Source organism: Hemitrygon akajei, unplaced genomic scaffold (genome assembly GCF_048418815.1).
Source record: "Hemitrygon akajei unplaced genomic scaffold, sHemAka1.3 Scf000053, whole genome shotgun sequence".
Taxonomy (NCBI): Eukaryota; Metazoa; Chordata; class Chondrichthyes; order Myliobatiformes; family Dasyatidae; genus Hemitrygon; species Hemitrygon akajei.
The window spans coordinates 957,129-970,283 of record NW_027331939.1 but is presented as its reverse complement, the minus strand read 5'-3'; positions in this window follow the sequence as shown (position 1 = coordinate 970,283).

The following is a 13,155-nucleotide window of genomic DNA, read 5'->3' as shown; positions in this document are numbered from 1 at the left end:
GCACCTATCAACCCACAGGGTTCTGAACATTCTGTTTCAGGCTCAGTTAAGGTCTGAGAGGTCTGACCGAGTTAAGAAGGGATTCGATCATTTTATGTCAGATGGGTTTGTATTAGTAAAGGAAGGGTCATCCCTGGTACCAGTGAAAATTCTTTGAGTTACTGGGGATTCTCAGTCACTTATATCAGACCGCGTTCTAAAGCTTGGTGATGAGACTAACACTGGTGAGGTAAATCTTATTAAAGTCATTGGGGGCGACATGGTTTCCGTGCCATTGCACAAGGTAACTTTACTGTCAGGGTTGGTTTCAGGACCTGTTAAGATCGGAGTATGCTCCAGTTTACCAGAGGAAGATGTTACTTTGCTGTTAGTGAATGACCTGGCAAATGGTAAAGTTGTTCCTGCAGTGCAGTTAACAACTAACCCAACCACGGACGACCCACAGATGGATTTTAACATTTATCCTTCTTGCACAGGAACTCGAAGTTTGGCTAAAATGTCTGCCGATGCAGACGAATTTATCGCAGAACAGAACCAAGACCCTGAGTTTGAAGCTTTAAAAGAAACAGCTTTCCCAGATGATGAGATTAAGAAAGTGCCAGTAGGGTATTATCACAAGGATGGAGTGATAATGAGGAAGTGGAGGCCACCTGCTATACCAGAGAGTGACGCATGGGCAATTGTTCACCAAGGTGTAGTTCCTAAAGTTTATAGGACTGAAATTTTAACTTTGGCCCACAGTCTGCCCTCAGGTGGCCATTTTGGAGTGAATAAAACTGTAAGGATTATATACTAATTCTACTGGCCTAATCTGAGGAAAGATGTTGTGACCTTTTGCAGAACCTGTCACATTGGTCAAGTTGTCGGTAAACCTAATCAGGTCTCCACAGTGCACCACTGCAGTCTATATATAACTGCATTTGGTGAACCCTTTTCAAAATTTATAGTGGATTGTGTTGGCCCATTGCCAAAGACTAAAGCTGGCCATCAGTATCTGCTAACTATTATGTGTACTGCATTCAGATTCCCAGAGGCAATACCTCTCAGAAATATTAAAGCTAAAACTGTGGCGAAGGCTCTTACCAAGTTTTTTTTTAACTTTATTTGATTTGCCTATAGAAATCCAGTCTGATCAAGGAAGCAATTTTACATCTAGATTATTCCAGCAGGTATTTTATGTCAGTACATCGGCTAAGCAAATTACCTCGTCTGCGTAACATCCAGAATTATGATGGGTTCTAGAAAGATTTCATTCTACCCTCAAAACAATGATTAAGACATAATGTGTTCCACACTGTCTGTCTCTCTCACTCCGTGCCTTGGAAAGGCTTGAAAAATACATCATCGAACGCACGCACGCACACGCCAAAAAAAGACATACTGTGTTGAAAATGGAAAACACTGAGATGAAGGAATATATTTGCTTTTGTTCGCAGTAAGAGAGTTGGTACAGGAATCACTGGGCTTTAGTCCATTTGAATTTGTATTTGGTCATAGAGTCAGGGGAGCTTTGACCTTGTTAAAGGAATAGTGAATTGATGTGAATGTGCATGTTAACTTGTTAGACTAAGTTTTGAAGTTCAACAATGAACTACTCCAGGCCTGTAGTCTGGCGAGACAAAACTTAAAGATTTCTCAAAACAAAATGAAGTGTTGGTTTGATAAGTGGGCTTGCGAAAGAAAATACCAGGTGAGGGATAAGGTGCTTACCTTATCTCCAATGCTGACAAATCCACTTCAGGCAAAACTCAATGGACCCTGTGAAATAGTCTCTCAAAATAATAATGTGAATTATGTTATCAAAACACCCGACTGATGTAATCTAACACAGGTGGTACAGTTAAATATAATAAAGCCTTATTTTAACAAGCAGGCACCATCTGTGAGTGTTGTTGGCAAAACATATGAATATGGCAACCCTGAGAATGAAGCAATTGATTTGTCTGAGACTTTTCACAAGCCAAACATTGTCCCAGTTAGGCTAATGAACTCGGTTGTTCCAGAAAACATTGATAACAAGTTGTCTCATCTGCAGCCAAAGCAACAACAACAGCTGAAGGAATTAATTCTGAAGTTTAAAGATTTATTTCCCGATATTCCCAAGCAAACCACGGTCGCAATACATGATGTAGATATTGGTTAAACCGATTAAACCACACCCATATCGCATGAACGTAGACAAGTGTAAATTGGATGAGCAGGAATTGAATATATGCTGGAAAATGGTATTGTTAGCCCTTCAGCATTAGATTGGAGCTCACCCTGCATTATTGTGCCCAAACCTGATGGTAGTGTTAGATTTTGCACTGACTATAGGAAGGCAAATACATTAACAAAAACAGATGCCTATTCTATCCCTAGGATAGATGATTGCATCAGTAAGGTTGGAAAAGCTGAATTTCTTACAAAGATTTATCTGTTTACAGGGTATTGGTGTGTTCCATTGACAGACAGAGGTAGAAAAAATTCTGCATCTGTGATACCATCTGGGTTGTATGAATACAATGTTTTGCTGTTTGGAATGAAAACTGGTCCAGGAACATTCTGGAAAATGAATGATTCTGTAATTCGAGGGTTGGAACACACAGATGCCTATATCGACGACTTAGTCACAGGGAGTGACACTTGGGAAGAGCATATCTCTGCAGTATAAAAGCTGTTTGACAGGTTTTCCCAGGCCAGCCTTACAGTTAACTTAGCTAAGAGTGAATTTGGCCATGCCATTCTGACCTGTCTTGGTCAATGCAAGTTGGCTCCCGTTCGGGCAAAAGTCCGGGCAATTTCTTAAATTCCTATTCTGACTGCTAAAAACGCTCTTAGAAGGTTTCTGGGAAGGATGGATATTATCGAAAGTTCTGTAGGAACTTTGCTGCTATCGCTCTTCCTCTGACTAACCTGAAGAAGGGTGAAAAGATTGTTTGGACCGAGCCTTGACAGGAGATCTGACAGGAAGTCCAGGATTCAGCTACACAAGGCAGGGTGAAGGCCGAGGTCTCTGAGCTCCTTGTCGATACTTCACGCCTTTGTATGGCTACTGCTCCGCCCATGACTGCAAGGAACTGCAAAGAACTTTGGAGAGCAGAGAACATCAGAGAAACAAGCCTCCACTCCATAGACTCTCCCTACACTTCCCCTCCCTCGGAAAAGCAGGCCATATACACAAAAAAACCTCATAACCTGGACATTCTTGCTGCAAACCCGCTCCCACATTGGCGGAGTGATACAAAAGCTTTAAAATGCGTAACACCAGGCTGAAGGACGGCTTCCAGTCTGCAGTTACAAGCCAAATGAATGATAAAGTGGACTCGACCTCACAATGTAACTCTACGTGACCCTGCAACATATGTCTATTTGCACTGCACTTTCTCTGCAGCCATAATGCTTTGTTAGTTATTTTTGTTGTATATCAGCTCCATGTACCATCGTAATGTATCGATCTGTGTGGATGGTACATCAGGCAAGATTTTCACTGTAGCTCAGTACGTGATGATAATAAACAAATTCCCCATTTTAATTGTGTGGAAATATTAGACAGACTGAGCTTCTGCTCTGGAACCTCAGAAGGAAACTGAACTGTTGCCATTTCTGTGGAAAGCAAATATCTGGAAAATGCTTCATTCTCACATTACGATCTGCAGTAACTGGGATCAGTTGACCTGTGGTTGGTCTCCCATATCAATATCAGAATCAGGTTTAATAACACCGGCATATGCCAGGAAATTCGTTGTTAATTGTTAATTCTTAACAAAAGATTTTAACAACTGTGATTTAAAATAAGAATATATATAGTACAAAAGTAGAAAAAATAAAAATGTAATAAACCTTTTTAATTGTATAGAACTATTTGTCTGACTGGGTTGTTGCTTTGGAGATTCTGAAGTGAAGCTGAATTAAACTTTACCCATTTATGAGAAGCTCAGATAAATACAAATGGCTAAATTCTCACATAAATGGGTCATACACCCAGAAACGTTGGCAGCACTTCAGCAAGTCGAAACAGTGAATGAAACATGCAGAAAATATTGGAGGAAAAAAAAACATTGTCCACCCACAACGAGAGGACGTGACAGATCCGGATCTCACTGCCTTGTCTGAACGGGGAAAGATGAAGCTACACGTACACGTAGAGCAGTGACCCGCAGATGCTGCAGATCTGCAGAAAAACGTGAAGAGCAAACGGGATGAGGTGACGGGTGGAGGGTCTCCCACCTGAACCGGTGACTCTGCTCCTCTCCCCTCACACACTGCCCGACCCATCCGCCGCATTCCCCACAGTATTCCATATTTATACCAGATACATGTCTACTCTTCCACACCATATCTACACCGATCCCTTTCCCTCCACCCCCAGGTCACAGAGTCACGGGCTCGATTCCCATCCTGGTCCGACACATTATTTAAGCCCAAACAGGAAGTGTTCATGTTTCATTTAAATCAGTTCTGTGTTTATAAACACTAATTTCTATTCACATTCCTCCTGCCTCACTGGACAGGAACACTGAAACATCAAGTGAGAAACAGCAGGAGGTGGCCATTCGGCCCCTCTAACCATCAACAAGATGGCGGCTGCTCCCCCATCTCAGCCACGTTTCTGTCCGATCCTCATTTCCTCGATCCCTTCGGTCTCCACACATCTGCCGGCCTCTTTTCTACGTGAGGATGATCACTGAGTCCTCACCGCCCTCTGTAGAGGGGATTTACAGATATTCACCACCCTCGGAATGGAGACTTTTCCCCTCATCACAGTCCCGGACAGTCCACCCCCTTTTTCAGAGACTGGGATCCCTGGTTCAACCAGTAATGATGTTGTGCATTTCAATGTGTTCACCTCTGAGTCCCCGATTCTCTAAATGACATTTAGAGTTATCACATTTGATCTTTCTTCAAGTTATGACCCCACCACTCCAGGGATCAGTCAGGTGAATATTCATTGCACTCTCTATAACAAATACTCTCTAACCTCTTTTTTCATCCTCTATGGAATTCATTTCCATTTTCTGCAGCCCGTGTTGCCCCAACTACTCACCTCCCACCCTTGTCACTATTTTCACCTTCCCACCTCCCCCTCACCTGGATCCACCTCTCACTCCCCAGCTCCTGCCCCATCCCCACCCCTCACCTCTTTTCTCTGACGATTTCCCGTCCACACTCAGTCCAGAGGGAGGGTCTAGGCCCGAAATGTTGACGGTCCATTTCCCTCCACAGATGCTGCCCGACCCACCGAGTTCCTCCGGCAGTTTGTACTTTGGTCTGTGTAACCCTTGATAGTATGCGGAGAGGGATTTTACGCCATATTGCAGGGTTAGGGTTAGGGTTATTGGACTTTTCGGTGAGAAAACAACATTAATCACGGGTTTCATCACTGAATCCAGTGTTGTGAGATGTAAAGTCCCCTGTTATGTGTCCGGCTGTGCCGTGTTGTTGGTGGAGTGGGTAGCCTGGTGTTTGTCTCGATTCGGGTCACAACACCAGAATTGACAGCGGGGTCCACACACAGTGTATTAGTCAACAGAAAACCTCTCGTCCCTGCAGTCTTTGTCCAAGATGGTGGTGGACTTTTGGAGATCTAGGCCTCATATGGAGCCAGTGATCATTAATGGAGAATGTGTGGAGCAGGTTAAGACCTACAAGTATCTGGGAGTACAGTTAGACGAGAAGCTAGACTGGACTGCCAACACAGATGCCTTGTGCAGGAAGGCACAGAGTCGACTGTACTTCCTTAGAAGGTTGGCGTCATTCAATGTCTGTAGTGAGATGCTGAAGATGTTCTATAGGTCAGTTGTGGAGAGCGCCCTCTTCTTTGTGGTGGCGTGCTGGGGAGGAAGCATTAAGAAGAGGGACGCCTCACGTCTTAATAAGCTGGTAAGGAAGGCGGGCTCTGTCGTGGGCAAAGTACTGGAGAGTTTAACATCGGTAGCTGAGCGAAGGGCGCTGAGTAGGCTACGGTTAATTATGGAAAACCCTGAACATCCTCTACATAGCACCATCCAGAGACAGAGAAGCAGTTTCAGCGACAGGTTACTATCGATGCAATGCTCCTCAGACAGGATGAAGAGGTCAATACTCCCCAATGCCATTAGGCTTTACAATTCAACCGCCAGGACTTAAGAACTTTTTTTAAAGCTATTATTAATGCTTTTTGAGTTAGTGATTTAGATGCATATCATATGTTTTACTGAGTTAAGTATTGTATAATTAGTTTTTGCTACAACAACTGTATGGGACATTGGAAAAAAGGTTGAATTTCCCCATGGGGATGAATAAAGTATCTATCTATTTATCTATCTATCTATCAGTGTGGACCATAGATACCCCTTCTTCTCAGAGTCAGGGAATCACTCAGACAGCTGATCGCTGAGAGGAATTATATTTATTGGTCATTAAAGTTCACCCAGATTCGTTTGGACGGATTTGATGTGGAGCTTAGAGTGTCACAGTGAAACGGCCGGACTGCTGAACTCTCTCCGTTGTCCAATCATCCTTCCAGGTGAGGTGACACTTCACCTGTGAATCTTCCGGGGTCACCTGTTGTGACCGCTGCTCCCGATGCGGCCGCCTCTACACTGGTGACACCGGCTCCTCCGCAGTTGTGCCGGGTATGAGTGTTTTTTAACGGGTGTCGATATTTTTCTTCCCTTTTGTGCAGGAGGGGTGGGTTTTGGGGGTTGATGATCGGGATGCCGTCCTTTTTGATTCGGGGTGTGTGGAGGGAGTTTCATTTATTTTCTCTCTGAACGACTTTCATGTTTTCTTTGTTTCGTGGTTCTCTGGAGAAGAAAAAAACTCAGCGTTATTTATGAATACCTGCTTTGATAATAAATTAACCTTTGAACTATCCACTCAGAGCGGGACTTAGTTAGTTAGTCACTCGGATAGGAACAGTCTGTGAATGCTCCCACCCAATTCACCAATTCCCCTTACACCACAGATATATCTGTCCAGATACTCCCCACACAAGACAGGCTGGAGCCAAAAATATTTACTACATGACAGACCCTAAAGACAAATTACAAAATAGTCATAATGGCTTACACACACAGAACAGACTGAAGCTGTCCTATCTCTACACATGAGTGCAGAAGGAGATGAGCATCCTGAAACCCTAGCTAGCGACCCTGAAGAAGAAATATGGCTCAGCACGGCTTAACACATTGGTTCATCGTCAGAAGTTTCTTTCAGAAAAACAGGCTGCTATAGTTTAACGAAGTGTTAACCCTTTTACATACTTTATCATTCCCTCCTTTAGATCATTCATGATCAACAAAGCAGTAACTTTTTACAGAGAAAGCAACCAAGTACAGCATTAACTTCTCAGTGGGTAAAAACGGCATACGTCAGTAATTATAACAATGATAGGTACAACCATTAGGACATAATGCAATATCTTGTCCCACATATTACCGACAGGTCTTCGAAGATCACCCTTTCGACCCTTCGGTGAACCCGTGTAAATCCTGCCCTACTCTCTTGATGCTGTCAGTCTCCTTGGCAGTGTGCTTGGAGAGGGATGTAGACTCATCAGGGATATAGGTGCAGCATTCTGTGTCAGTAATAGCACAGGTTCCCCCTTTCTCAGCTGGGATAAAATCTAAAGCCGTACAATTCTGTACGACTATTTGTCGGATTGCAATCATTTCAGTGGATATTTCTGTTACCTGGGCCTGTGTTTCTGTCAGGGCCCCTGCAGTATTGTGGCCAGCTCCTCAAGTGCTTATAGCCAAATTGATTATCTCTCGTGAATTACTGGCTACTCCATAGGAGAGAAAAGCGATAATCCAAAATCGCTCAGTCTCAGTTATTCCTCTCGGCTGATGGGCACCTGCGGTTCTGGCCAGGATGCATGTTTCCCTGTATAGGAAGTTCAGTTTGGTGGGGGCCTGCGATACCATCCCTCAAAACACCGACAGCCACAGTCATCTCTGACTGGACCACAGTTCCTCACTCTCTTCCCCAGGTGTTATTTGAGGAAGCCCAGGCTGAGAGTTCCTCACTCTGGTTGATCAGGATTACAGACATTGGAATCATAGTTTAACCCAGCAGGCCCTTAGTTCTACCTGTTTGGCAAGGTGTGACAGAGAGACAGAAAGGTGTTAACATGGGGGCCCCCAGAAAGACATAAACACCAACACCTCTGTTACATTCCTGTAACGGTTTAAATGAACCAGCAGCAATAGACCACACCTGGAGTGTGCTTTTGATGTTAAAACCACTGGCTTTATTCGTATCTACTTATAATATAACAAATTAAGCAAAATAATCAAAAGCTAAAAGTGTTATGAGGACACATATCTGTAAATATAACTCCCAAACCACTGAGCGCAGGGAATACCAAGCTTAAAGTCTTGAGACGGTAAAGTATGAAAGTTCAGTTCATCCACGGAATCAATGACGAGAGAGAGATATTTGTAATCCAAGGTGAATGTCAAGAGAAGGCAATTACGTTGAATTCCACAAATTCCACAGTGGTAAAACAGGATAACAGTCGCTGTCGGTCTTATCCGTCGTTGTTGTAAATCCACATACGAATTATCACCAGAAGTAGCTTATCACAGGAGTACTGTCTTCAGAAGGAACTACCACCCAAGCAAGGGTTAACACACAGGTAGATTCCGCAAGGTACTCCCAATCCAGACCCAACATTCAAAGTATTACCGACAGTGATTTCCACAGAATATCCCTTCTCACTAGTGTTTACCACATAACACACCCGAATCCAGCTAAGGGTTAACAAAAGTGGTAGCCACGGGATACTCCAACAAAATCCCCAGATGGATTATACGAATTATCACCAACAGTGATTGGTCACAGGGGTACCTCTTCAAGTGAATTACCACACCCAGGCAAGGGTTAGCACAAGTGGTCCTCACAGGATACTCCCAAACCAACAGATCCACTCCATTGGATCAAACAAAGTGACAATCACACATTCGGTATACGCTGGATCAATAGTCAACCCACCTTGTGGGCACAGGAGAGTCCAAACAGTGGCCTTTGGCCTCTAGGCCCTTTGTTTCGAACTTTCCATCTTCTTTCTTTCTCTCTGGCTGACTGTGTTTGTGACCGTCCTTGCTTAAATAAAACAAACTGTGAGCTATGTAAACACAAGCTGCAAGCAACTGTAAACATGCTACATAGTCCAATTGTTCGTTTTCTCTCTCTCTTTCTGTCTCTCTCTCTCTCTCTCTCTCTCTCTCTCTCTCTCTCTCTCTCTCTCTCTCTCTCTCTCTCTCTCTCTCTCTCTCTCTCTCTCTCTCTCTCTCTCTCTCTCTCTCTCTCTCTCTCTCTCTCTCTCTCTCTCTCTCCCCCCCCCCCCCCCCTCTCGTAAAGCCAGGCTTGTATACACAGGAATTTAGAGGAAATTAGAATTTAGTATTTTCTCCCCGTATCGCCTTTTTAGATATCCTCCGTTGCTCTTTAAAAGTTTCCCAATCCTCTGCTTTCCCTCTCATCTTTGCTATGTTATACATCTTTTCTTTTATTTTTCTACACTGTCCTGACCTCCCTTGTCATCCACGGTCGCCCCCTACTCCCCTTAGCTGTCTTTTACCACTGAGATGTGGTGGGACTACAACCAGAGGCCATGGGTTAAAGGTGAAAGGTGAAATGTTAAGGGGAACATGAGGGGAAACTTCTTCACACAGACGGTCATCCGGGTGTGGAATGAGCAGCCAGCACAAGTGGTGCATGTGAGCATGTTTTCAACATTTAAGAGGTTCGTGTAGATACCTGGATGGTAGGGATGTGGGAGTGGGCAGTTTAATTAGTTCAGCACAAACCAGATGGCCCAAATGGCCTGTTTCTGTATTGTAATTTTCCACAAGAGCCTGAAGTAACACTAATATTCACTCAAAGTCCTTTTAACAGCTGTGCAGACCAACCATTCACCTCAGCAGGGATTTTTTATATGGCGTTAAAATTATGGAACTTTAAGTTAATAAATAATACGTAAAAGAAAATCCCAGATGCACGTCAAGAAAGACAATTTTCATGAGAGTGTTTCAGTTACTGTGGGGCCAGGCACCCATGCAGCTCAGTGGGAACTGGGAATAATACCAATGGAGAGAGTCAAACTGAGCCAGGGTACAAATTGCAGATGGCAGAAATGCACCATTCTTATAGAAACAGGAAGAGCATCAGGGAATTGATGGTCATTCCAGATACCAGCACTCTGCCCAGTCAGCAGATGATTTCTCTGTCCAACTTGGGTTCAACCTCATTGTAACAGTGAGGAACAGCCAGATCAAAACTTGGCGACTCAAGCAATCTCATCTGAAATGTTGTCCTACAGCCATTGATGGACTTTGTAAATCATTTCACAGGTTAAAACGAGAAGGAATTTGTCTCCAGGAATCTTAAACACAGCACGCCAGTTTTGCTGTCTCTGTCTAGATATTTAAGAAGTGGAGCGAGGGATTCAATCGACTATCCTTCCTACTCAGACTGTAGGGAGGGATTTATTCGGTCATCTGACCAACTGGCAAGCCCGTCATTTTACACAGGAGAAAGGCCGTTCACCTGTTCAGACAGTGGGAATAGGTTCACTCGGTCCTCTCAACTGAAGGTACAACAGCAAGTTCACACTGGGCAAGGCCATTCACCTGTTCACACTGGGGAGAAGCCCTTCCTTTGTTCACAATGTGGGAAGCGATTCACTCGATCTTCCACCCTACAGGTACATCAGCGAGTTCACACTGGGGAGAAGCCATTCACTTGCTCAACCTGTGGGAAGGGATTCACTCACTCTTCCACCCTACAGAGTCATCAGCGAGTTCACACCGGGGAGAGGCCATTCACCTGCTCAGTCTGTGCGGAGAGATTCACTCAGTCATCCACCCTACAGAGACATCAGCGAGTTCACACCGGGGAGAAGCCATTCACCTGCTCAGTCTGTGGGAAGGGATTCACTCAGTCATCCAACCTACGGAGTCACTTGCGAGTTCACACTGGGGAGAAGCCGTTCACCTGCTCATTCTGTGGGACGGGATTCAGTCAGTCATCCAACCTACAGTGTCATGAGCGAGTTCACACCGGGGAAAAGCCATTCACCTGCTCAGCCTGTGGGAAGGGATTCACTCGGTCAGCCAACCTACAGAGTCATCAGCGAGTTCACACTGGGGAGAAGCCATTCACCTGCTCAGAATGAGGGGAGCGATTCACTTGCTCAGAAAACCTGCAGAGTCATCAGCGAGTTCACACTGGAGAAAGGCATTTCACCTGCTCAGAATGTGGGAAAGGATTCACTCAGTCATCCCAACTACTGGCAGACCAGTCAGTTCACAATGGGGAGTTGCCGTTGTTATGAATCCCTAGATTTCGTTTGCTGTGGACTGTCATTTTAAGAGAGAGAAATTAAAAAGTTAAATCAGTTTGACTTGCAGCTTCTTTACATCGCTCGCAGTTTGTTTAGTTTTAACCGAGGACACAGACACTCAGAGTCAGACGAAGACGAAGAAGGAAAAATCGAAAGATCAAAACAAGGGAACTGGTGGCCAAGGGTCACTGATCGCAACTTTCCTATGCCCACATGGGTGGGTTAATTATCGATTCAGCGTACTCAAATGTGTGGCTGTCACCTCGTTTGATCCGTAGGAGTGGATCTGATTTGGGGTATCCTGTGAAGACCACTGATGTGTTAACCCTTGCTGGGTGTGGTGTGGTAATTCACTTGAAGACGACACCCTTTGTGACAATTCACTTTCCGTGATAATTCGCATGTGGATTTGGAATGATGACGAATACAATCTACAGCAACTGTTGTCTCGTTTTACCACAATGAAACCTGTGGAATTCGACATAATTACCTTCTCCCAACATTTACGCTGGATTACAAATATCTCTCTCATCACCTATTCCATTGTTGAACTAAACTTTCATACTTTGCCATCTCGAGACGCTAAGCCTTGTTCCTCCCGAATACAATAGTCTGGGAGTTATATTTGCACATATATATACACATAACACATTTGTTTATATTGTTTAAGTTACTATATTATAAGTAGATTCAAATAAAGATGGTTTTAACATTAAAAACAGACTCCAGGTGTAGCATACTGCTGGTGTTCGTTTCTAAAGCGTTACAATTCATAACAAAATTTGAGCCTGCGTCTGGGATAAGAACAGATTTGGGGAAGTAGTCATTAATTATCGATTTCACTGGGGAAATTCCTTTTGATTTATTTGTGTGTGAAAAATCAGTAGCAATGGATGTTGATAGATGTCTCGAAGTGCCAGGCATTGGAGGACGCCAGAAGGTTTGAGTTGTTATGTATTGCTAAAAGGTTAAAACTTGCTAAGGGGAAATCGACAATGAGGAGGGCACAGATGCAGAGTGTAATAGCTGAACATTATGTATCTGAGGGTGTGTTTAAAGTGGAGGAGTTGGGGGTGTTTCCTGAAAGTAAACCTAATGAGCTTGAGCTCCAGTACAAGTGAAAAAAATTAAATGCGGAGGCTGTGGAAAGGCAGAGGCTGTTCGAGCTGGAAAAGATAGAGACATTGCAGCAAAGGGGTCGATTGTTAGACTCGAGGAAGTCTGTGAACCAAACTTATATGGAACTTGCTTATGAGGTTTGTGTGTTTTGACCGCTGGTGCACATATAAAAATATGAATGATGATTTTAACAGCTTTCAAGAGTTGGTTTTAATTGAAGAATTCAGAGGGTGCGTGCCTGATGACATAAAGAGATATTTTGATGAAAAGGATGCTGCCACTTTGCAGGAGTCTGCTGGATCAGCAGATGAGTTTGCTTTAACTCATAAGGTTAAGTTTATCCCGAATGAGAGATTCCAAAAGAGTAGCAGGGATCTCCAGTGTAATCGAGAAATTAAAGCTGGGACTAGTGACAAGAGTAAGGATGAAGGGAAGCAGTTGAAGGAGAAATATTCTCATGTTACCTGTTACTATTGTAAGAAAGCTGGTCATATGATGGCTAATTGTTGCCTCCTGGGGAAGAAAAAGGAAAAGGAGGCAGTCCCGAATGCCTGTGATCAGTCTGTTGAAGCACCAGTAAACCCACAGGGTTCTGAACATTCTGTTGAGGCTCAGATGAGGATTTGAGAGGTCTGACCCAGTTAAGATGAGATTCGATCATTTTATGTCAGATGGGATTGTATTGTTAAAGGAAGGGTCAACCCCGGTACCAGTGAAAATTCTTC